Raw genomic sequence first — 10,862 nt, forward strand, 5'->3', positions numbered from 1 at the left:
TAGGTTCGATCTATGAAGTTTTATGATGGGTCTTAGTTGTTGCAGAGGGGAGAGACACGACTAGAGAGTAGAAGAAGAAGAAGAAGAAGAAGAAGAAGAAGAAAGAAAGAAAGAGAGAGAGAGGGGAGGGAAAGCCTCTGATTGGCCAAAAGAGAGAAAGAGAAGTTATCTGATTGGTGAGAGAAATGATGAGAGTGATTGATTGGTGGGTGAAACAAGTCACGGAACTGGGTTTTTAAAATGAAAAGAGATTAGATTGCTCAATATAAGAGGTACACAAAATCTGTCTCCTTATAAAAAACAATGTCTTTAACATTAAATAAGTAAGAGACATGTGTACAATTCTACTGTTGTTAACGCATTTTAACTAAGCGTAATTTCTTCGTTACAAGTCCGTCTCGGGTCTAACTCACGCTCGCACACTCGTAATAATGAGTACTATTTAATTACGATAACGAGAAAAATAATTTAAGGACGAATAACTACGTCCACGTAAGGTTCCACTTTTTCCAAAAAGGGATATAAACGTCATTTTACACACTCGAGGAGAAAATTACATGGAAAATTACAAAAAGCCTTCATGATTGGAAATGTATCTTACCTTGACAATTTTTTTTTCAATCTTCTAATCTCCTCTCCAAGGCAGTGAAAACCACAACCCTTTTCTTTCGTCTTTTTTCTTCATGGCAGTGGAATTTATCTTCTCTTAACAATTGTAGACAATCTTCACCCTTATGTTCATGGCCTATGGATGCATGGAGAAAATAAGCTTCGTACACCCAAAGGGAAGTGCTCTACTCTGATACCAAGTTGAAAATAAAGGGTTTAATGATAAATTTAGAATTGTTTACAATCTCACAATTCTCAAATACTACTTCAATTCTTTATTCTTCCCCATAATGAGGTATTTATAAGATTACAAAAGAGCAATACTAGGAAATAAATCAAAACAATCATTTGTCAACAAGACAAAGAAACCTAGACCAAATCAAATAATATCAAAATCATAAATTTTTTTTAACAAACGAATTATCTACACTAATGGGAAGGAGATGAGCATGGCCTCACAATGAGCTAACAATAATGTGATTCAAATTCTTCTTTGACAAGAATCGAACTTTAGATCTCTCACTTACAAATGAACAAGAATACAATCACTTATTAAATCAAATCCTAAAATAATTTCCTTTTTATTTTTTTAACAGTTAATTAATTATAGTTAAATTGGTTTAGATTTGTAGGTTAGGTCAACTTCTATATAATAAAAAATCCTACATGGTTTATAGTCTTTAAGAAATAATGCACGTGTAGGTCTCTAACTCATTGTCAGCAATCGTTGGTGGTCCAAGCTTATGAGCAGGAGGGAACAAGGTTATGCTTGTCTTTCTTCAGTCTAACGGTCCGTTCAAATCCTAACGTTAACCAGCACTTCTTGTGTGTTGATAGTTTATTATTGTGTTTATAGTTAAAATGAAGTCATTCTGGCCACGTAGAATATATGGACGGTGATATTTATTTTCACTTGTAAGTAAGAAATTTTATATTTGAATCTTGTTGATGGCGAGTTCAAAATCAATCTATTCTTTCAACCCTTAATTTTAATATATCATTGTATTAAAAAAATGAAGTCGTTCTGAAAACTCTTCCTCGCTTGTGAAAAACGAAAAGAACTAGCCGCTAGTGGAGTGGGAGAAGAGGTAGGTGCCTCTGATTCCTCCCCTCTCCTCTTAAATTTCATATTTAATTTTCCTTTCCGTTAGTGTCATCTTTTGGGTGAATAATATTTTTGAACAATTAGTAGGAATGGTCACTTTTTGACATTTGGTTGCAAAAATAATAAGTTTTTACCATGTCATCATTATATCATCGTTGTGTGGTCGTTATGTCATCGATAGATGATCAATATGTCGTCAATACTAAAAACTTATTATTTCTATAGCTAAATGTCAAAAACTAATCATCCCAGCTAATGGCCTTAAAATCTTCTTATAGAGATTTGAGACGTGGCACGGATTGAGTTTCCCACTATTGCTTTAATACTCCTCCTTCATACAAAGTCCATTCCCGTATATCCTTTTTCCAAGATTTACCTTCTCTAAACCTAAATTCATCGTTGATTTGAAAGACTTCAATGCGAATGCTTATATGTTTTTGGCATACTAAATCAAATGGAGATTTATGTTCGCTTTTATGACATGATCTTATAGATTTGAGTAGTATCTTTGATGTACAGTTGAATTTTTTTCAATAAATTTAGTTTCCTATAATAAAAATTAATGTCATTCTTTGATTAAAGATTAATTAGCCATTTGTATTAGGGCTGGGCACAGGCAGGACCCAAAATTGAAGGGGTCGGACTGGACCAGACTAGGGTTGAAAAAAAATGGGTGGGCCAGGGCGGGCAAAACAAATTAGATTACAGGAACCAGACCTAACTCGGCTCGTTTCAAACAAGCCGATTCGGATTGGGTCCACGGGTCTTTTTTTTTTTTTTTTTTTTTATGGAGAACAATATTGTACAGCAGCATAGCAGTTGCACAGATTGAAGAAAAAAATTTATGATCTAAACAAACCCCATCAACAGCAATATTCTTCAACAATGTAAAAAAATATATTATGTTTTATAGCAGCACATCAGCTCCATAGATTGGAGAAAAAAACAGATTTTTTTTTTTTTTACAGCACCTGTACAGCAGCACATCAGCTGCACATTGATGAAAATCTGGAAGAAAACCCACATCATAATTAATTACCTCAAATAATACAAGTAATCAAACGAAATTTTGAACAATTAAGTGAGCAAGCAAGTAAACCCAGATAAGAATTAGCTCAAGAACTACAGTCCAATTCAAATCGAAAACCAACATTACATACATCCCAATAGATCAAACTACAAACATACAAGAAATTATGCAAATTATGTGAAGGACTAGGTTTAGATTTGGCAGGTTTAACTATCAAGTAACATCAAAGGTTAAAGAATTCACCTGAACTGGAGGCGGCAATGGAGTGTTGGTGGTCACGACGGCGGTGATGTCGTTGGGAGGAGACAAAGAGAATCGAGAAGATGGTTGGCGTGGGTGCCTAGGTTCTCTAAGTTTTGGGATGTCATCGAAGAGAACAATCGAGAAGATCGGCCATTGTGGTAGTCACCACGGCCCAGACTTGTGACGGCGGTGAAGTCGGGGTGGTGGAGAAGATGACTGATGGGAAGTGACAGAGTGTGGGCAGAACCATGGAAGGGAGGGGACAACGCACACGAGAGAGTCGAGGACTGGAGTCTGTAATCAGATAGGAAACCTAGGGTAAAAACTAATAGTGAAGATTGGATGGTATGTTACTTTTCAATCTCGTCCATCCATTGCAATTACAAACGAGCTGGTCCCGGGCCCCCTTTTTCTATACATTTGGAATTGGCCTGCCCCTAAAATGCCATCGCCCCGCCCTGCCTCGTTTCCCCTATTAAAAAATTAGAACTGACCCGTACCCGACCCGACCCGCGGTTCCTCTACCTATTTGCCCACCCCTAATTTGTATAAGAGATTTTTTTTATTATTATTATTTTTAATTTATTTTTATTTTTTTTTTTACAAATGATATTATCTATACTAGAGAGAGGGGGTGGGGGTGAGCTAGCCTCGCAATGGGCTAATAATAATGTGGTTCAAATTTGTCTTTGGCGAGAATTGAACCTAACACCTCTCACTTACAAATATAGAGAAATACTCTTAGACCGTAGTACTAAGTGGCTTGTATAAGGGAAAATTAAATGGAGGTTTATTGCAATGACGGTTTTAATCATGATGATACGGGTACATAAACATAATTAACTATCAAGGACCCATCTTTTTAAAGAAGGATGTAAGCATTGTTACAAGGATTTGAATCATGGCAATAGTGCAGGCGAGGAATTTTATATGGTTGTGCGTTTGTTTATGCAGTTGTGAGTTGTATTAATTTGCTTTACAATGGCATGATTGAGGTGGGGGTAAATCAATCTACGGTTTTAATGTAATTAGGGTTTGGGTGACCCATGCATGGTTGAAAACAAGATTGAGAGGAATGATGGAAGCATGGACAAATTAATTAATAAAAATAAATTTCCAACCATCCTTTCCAAGTAGGCAGGATGGTGGATGGTGCTGTAGCATCGAGGTGTTAACATCATTTCATTTAGATCAAAATTATGATTAATTGGTTACTTAATATTACGATATTCCTTTTCACTTGTAAAAGTGATAATATCGTTTGTTAAAAAAAATTATGATTAATAGTAAATAATAACGAAAAAAGGGAAAAAAAAACAAGGAAGAGTCTAATTTGATTGATTTTTCTCATCGAGTGTGGATCCACTATAACACCACTTGGGGTACATACACCAGTTGCATATGCATGCAATTCAAGATGCCAAAATATTAAATCGAGGAATACATGCTCATATTTTTAGTGCGCAATCTTCCTTATCAATGACTATATTTCCAATATATAGTAATTTATGCTTGTATAGTTGTAGAACAAATTAATTAAAGTGTTATCAACAGAAGACACAAAAATCTTTAAATAATAACATATAAGGCTTTTGTTGTTATTAATTTCAGTTATGTACTAGCAAACAAATTGATCTAATTTGCTTCCCAAATCCCAAAAATTGGGGGTTGTTCTTGTACAATTTTATTATTTAGGGATCAAATATGCTAACCTAATACCTACAAGTTCATAAACTATTATGATTAAGAGAATTTTTCTTTTTATAAGTTAAGCTCTTGCTCCAATCTTGTTGTTCATGTGTAGGATATCTATTTCACCACTCGAGGTAAAAGCTTTCATCTATTAATAAGTGTAATTCTGATGTATGTATGTAATCTAATATCTTAGTGGATAGAGTTAAGATTTTACGCAAATGTCCTGGTTTGAAACTTCTCCATCTCCTAAATTATCGCAATAGTTTCGAACTCTCTCTCTCTCGTTCCCTTCCCTAATAGTAAAACTTCTGGAGTTACAGTTAAGATATGGATAATTTTGGTTGATAACTATTATTTAGTAACATATTTGCATGGTACCACTTAGTACTACGGTTTAATGGTATTTTTCTTTATTGTAAGTGAGAGATCTTAGGTATGATTCTCGTCAAAGACGAATTTAAACCACATTATTGCTAATCTATAATGAAGCTTAACCCATATCTCTCCCTCCTAGTATACATAATATCGATCGTTTAAAAAAACATACAAGCATGGCATGTGATGTGATGTGTCTAAGTAATCGAGTCAATTGGAGTGGATGGCGGTGGAAACTGAAGTCTACATCCACCAAGAGTATGATTTCCATACGTAAATTCTTATATATGGACGTGCGATGATGGTGTTGGTGGGTGGGAAATTGGGAATATTATTATTGCGGTGCAGACAGAGATAACTTTTTTCTAGGTTAGGGCATGTCAATGTAACATTGAATGGTTTTTGGGTCCCCAAATCCCTGAACTGAATGGAATCTTCATCTTCTTTCATATCTCTCACGCAGCAGCCTCCTTATACCCGTGACATGAATGGAATCTTTAACCTTATCATCGCAACCCTACTCCTTATGGTGTACCTCGTAGTCAAGATAGGTATTCCACCAAGGCATGCACCACCACCTTGCGGTGCAATTGCATGTGATGGAGTTTGGAAGCTCAAAATTTTTATATTTATAATTTTATGTGATGAGCATTGATCAAACTTTCACTTTAGCTAGCTAGTTTAAGTTGATTTTCTATTGTTTTGCCGAAATTTAGATGTCAGTCCTCCAATTCATAACAAAGAGTTCGACTTTCGTTAAATTTTCATATTTTTATATTGTTTCAATAACAACAACAATAAAGTCTTATCTCACAAAGTAGGGTCGACCATATAAATCATAGAAAACCATTGCGCACGGTTATGTGTCATGTATCTGTTATATCCAAGTGTCGTCTTTTCTTAGAGTCTTTTTCCAAGTCTTTCTAGGTCTTTCCCTACTTCTTTGACCCTGAGCCTTAGTCTCGTAATTGCATCTTTTAACTGGAGCGTCTATAGGTCTTCATTTCAAATGTCCAAACCACTTTAACCAATTTTCTCTTATATTATCTTCAATTGCATTTTCTATACTATTTCAACTAACTAATAAAAATTAGTATTCCCTCGTCTTGAAATTAATTGTAGCTTTCTCTTATGTCTTTGCCTTTATCAACTAACCTTGAAAAAATGTTACCTCCTCGTCTCTCTAACTTAATGTAACTAGAACATAAATAAAAAAAAGGATAATTTTGGTCACATTTTTTTTTTTTTGTTAGTCTAGTGTGTACATCTTTACCCACCATTTTCTTTTTGTTCACGAGTATGTTCAAACTCGACGGCCACCACATTAATTAGTTGGTTAATTTACGTTTAACTTTTGGCATGGAACTTGCCTACTAAATGGGATTTCATGGCTAGCTACATAGCTTGATGAGTTTGAGCAAAGAAGTGGGGTTTTGCGGATTATTAAATACATGAAATCGAGAATATATACAATGATGGGGAATTTTCTTGAGCTTGAAGGGAATACATGTGAGGAAAGGGAAGGGAAGAAGAGCCAACGGCACACACGCACATTGCTTTAATTTATTGGAGGCCTTTTGTTTGTTTAGTGTATTAGCTTAATCTTACTTTTGCGCTTTTTTCTATACACACATTCTCTCCTTGTCCTACTTTGATAGATTATTCAAATCTCATCTAACTAGCTTTGGAGTTTCAAGCTTTGTTATTCGTTTTGGTGTTTTATATCTATATCTCCAGCTCACCACTCTAGCCAGAAAGTTTAGGAGCTAATAAACCCATTTTTTTTTGAAATATCTCACATCGACCGTATTTCTGAGAAAAAAAAAGAGTTTAAATAACCTAACAACACTCCAACTAATATCGAGGCCTTTTGTGATAAAACCTCACACCTGACAAATTGTGCAAGTGGTAATTAACAAGTTAGGGACAATATTGGTGTTGTTGGAAGTTGGCATTTGGCTAGTCTCTCGGATAATTCGATATGTTATCAGAGCCAGGGAGCAAGCCCGTACTGCCACGTGATATGTGAGTCCCCTTGGCCCCGCACAATGATGGTGGGTCCCTTGGCTTCGCATGTACGGTGAGTCCCCTTGGCTCCACGTGGGTACCGATGTGTGGATCTCCCAAGTGTGACCCACCAATTGGGTCCCACATGAGGGGGCGTATGAAATATTCTACATCAACCGTATCTCTGGGAAAATAAGAGTTTAAATATCTCAACCCCACTTCTACTAATACCGACGTCTTTTGTGATAAAACCCCACGTTCGACGAATCGTGCAGGTGGTAATGTGATGATAAAACCCCACACCTAACGAATTGTGCAGGTGGTAATTAATAAGTTGGGACAATATCAGTGTTGTTAGAAGTAGGCCTTTGACCTGTCTCTCTAATAATTTGATCCCTTAACCCCTTCTCCCACAAATAAAGCTAAGAGCACATTTACATTTTGTTCAAAAAAAAAAAAATTAAATAAATAATGCGCACATGTGCATGCAACTAGACATAGGTGACGAGTATATGATCCCATTGGCCTTAAAAATTACCAAGCCTATGTGGCACCAGGACGAATAGCTAATGAGCTAACTACGTTATTCGGTTGAATGCAAAGCGTGCCAACTTGACGACTGAGCTTGGTCTATAAGTGAATGAATGTGGTGATGCTGTCGAATGTGATGCTAACTTATGTATCTTGCGATTGCGGCAGAGGAAGGAACTCGTCTCGGCTTTGGGTTTTAGAACCTAAAGGCAATGTTGTTAGTTACTGCGAAGTTCACAAACTGTCTGCATCGGTCTCGACTGCTTCAATTATATTTGTGCAAATATAAGTGCATTGAATTAGTACTAGACAGTATGGACACAAATATTCAAAGGAGACAAGTGTCCTGATCGTAAATGTGGTTCGATCATCGGAATGATGAACTCTAAACTGTACTTGTGAATATCCAATCATAAAATAGGTTCGGCTTTCAATCTGCTGAACAATGTAGCCTGGTAACAAGGACTCAAAGAACCCTTGTTGATAAAGACTTGGATAGGTAGTCCACCAAACTTGGAGTAGTGTTGTCCATTAAAAACTTTAAGATGCTCCACGTTCGTCTAACTCTAGAGCTGCAGTGTTATCCAATACAAAATGTAAGATGTCGCCGGTTGTCAAGTACAGTGTTGTCCAATACAAATTGTAAGATGTGCTTGACGGAGATAGGGGAGTTAGGGTTTTCCTCAAAGATGTGAGGGTTTTGCGTAGAGCAAGAAATTGCGTAGGGCAGATTTGTGTGTTGTGTTGAAGGTCCTTTGAATGTTGCAAACCCTCTTCTATTTATAGGAGTGATTTTCAACTAGTGCCAAAGCAAAATCTTACTCGGATTGTATCTCCTCGACATATCTTGATCCAATAACAAATCATCTTGTCATCTGGATCAAACTCGACCACTCCTACCAGACTTAGACCTTTGAACCTAGTCTTTCCTTTGTATTTAATCAATTCATTCATTGTTCTAATCAGATACTTGGAATATTATGAATGCTACTATGCCATCCTGATCTTTGAAGACTCTTGACTAAATCAAAAGTTAACTTAATTCAATTTTGATTCTCAAGAAATCCATCATTAATTCAAACTTGGCTAACCCAAGGGCTGGGCTTTTATCTAAACAGGCCTGGGACATATGAGCCTGTCTAAATCGGGCCGAGCCCATAATCATACTCGGCCCAAATCTGTTATTTTGGGTCCAAACAAATCCATAACTGTCTATTTTTTAGTTCTTTCATTCAAATATTATACTCACAAAAAATGAGACAAATCCAAAACTACTAAGATATGTACTTGTAATCAAGAATATAGACGAGCATGGTACTTTAAAGGACACACTAAGAAGATAAGAACGAGGGGACATCAATGTATGTGGTACTCAAAATATAAGGCAGTATAACTAGTTCACCTGATATCCAACATGGTCGTGTTCACACAAATTATTGTCATATGCACGAGTAGCTGGTTTTCAATGGTAGTTGGGGAGTAATTTACCATCATGTATACAGAATGTTAACCCTTATATATCATTTTCTTGCTGTGCGTTTATGTTTTGTGATTTTTTCCAGTTTGGATTGAGCATGGCCGGACCATCTTGGCTTAATGATGAGCTTATTTCCATTATATGAAGCCGCGGATCCTCATTGAATAAAAATTCTCAGTTTGTGTAAAAAAATACAAGAGCTTTGATAAATAAAATGATTTATTTGTTTAGCAAAAAGTAAAGAAATTAATTTGTCAACGTAGGGTAGTTTATGTTCTTGGAGTTTGAAGTTTAATTATCGGCGAGCCGCATTAGTTGACTGCTGAAGGCCAAGCATGCAAAACAGCTAGGGCAGGGCAATAATAATGCTCTCAAATACTACTCTACTCTACTGCTTAGTGCTTAATGATATTCCTGTTCACGCCCAGTTCCACCTTCCAAGCTCTCATCATCTTCCTCCAACCTCACAACTCCCAAAGCCCCGCCACCTGTGTCTGTTCTCACTCGATCCACACTAAATCTTAGTAAGATTATCGATGCATGCGGTAAGTAGTTTTTACCAACGAGCTCTTAGTCTAAGGAATTTATTTATTCTGATGGCACAATATAACACAAGTTCGAATCTCCAATTTTTACTTTTTCAAATTTGAGAAAATACATGAATTTCTAGCCATTTGCTTCGGCTTGATTTGTATCGAATTGAGGAGTTGGCTGGAAATTTGATTTCGAGCATTGTGCCGTGCAAGAGGGCTTGTAACTCCTGGTATAGTAAGTATTTAGTCGAACATCTTCTGCCAAAGTTCGATTCTCTATTCTCTTTTCGTTTCATTTGATAACCTCCAAGAAAGAAAGGAAACATTTTCTTATGAATTTACATATAACACATGGTGCCTGTAAGACCTCACTGGATATAAAAATTCATTGCACAATACGAAGAAAATAATATATGACAAGACTACCGTAATATTCTAGATCATAATACACGATCATGATATACGACATAACTATAGTAATATAGCATCATGTTATGTGAGTTGTTCTACCTCAATTATTACAAACTTAAACGGTTTTTGAAAAAATAATCAAAGAGCTTGTCGTACACATACAAAAACCAAAAACCTCAAAAAGTAAAAAGAAAAGAAAAAATTTCATTGAACCATACAAAGAAAATAATACATGACATGACTACGGTAATATTCTAGATGATTCATGACCATGTTACAAGATATAACTATGGTAATATTATATCGCGTCATGTGAGTTATTCTGCCTCAATTAGTACAATCTTAAACTGTCTTTGAGAAAATAATCAAGAATTTATCGTACACATGCAAAAAACAAAAATCTTAAAAAATAAATAAATAAAAGAAGAAAAGAACTTGATAAAGCAAAATATCCACTACTGGAATGTCCTTAAGTAATCAATAAAGGTTACAGTAGACAATTAATTAACTCTAATTACGATCAACAGCTACTATTTATATACTACAATACACATTAATTAATAGTTCAATATAAATCCTTTTGTTTCTTTTATTTTTGTGTTATGGATTAATTAAAGGCAAATCTTGGGAGTGTGATGTATGCTCACCATCTTATTTATCATCATTAGATCAGTTTGAATTTTGAGATTTGTACTTATCTACTACACGAATCTCGAAATTCAAACTCATCTAACGATAATAAATATGATGGTGAGTATACACCACATTAAATGGTGGTAAGCAAAAATACTTTCCCAAATCTTGGGGTCACCTCGAACTGAATTCAGCAGTTTCAGGCAAACTAAT

The 10,862-nt window shown here is 35.6% G+C and overlaps 1 long non-coding RNA gene across 1 annotated transcript; it reads right to left on the minus strand.

Moving 5' to 3' along the window:
• Positions 1–2,542: 2,542 nt before the first annotated feature.
• Positions 2,543–3,379, minus strand: LOC148689519 (uncharacterized). The gene is made up of 2 exons (XR_015958810.1): positions 2,988–3,379; positions 2,543–2,722 (listed from the first exon to the last, which is right to left on the minus strand). It is a non-coding gene; the product is annotated as an uncharacterized LOC148689519 (long non-coding RNA).
• Between the last annotated feature and the right edge of the window lie 7,483 nt (positions 3,380–10,862).

The sequence above is a fragment of the Pyrus communis genome, chromosome 17 (assembly GCF_041283825.1).
Source record: "Pyrus communis isolate YQ-2024b chromosome 17, ASM4128382v1, whole genome shotgun sequence".
NCBI lineage: Eukaryota > Viridiplantae > Streptophyta > Magnoliopsida > Rosales > Rosaceae > Pyrus > Pyrus communis.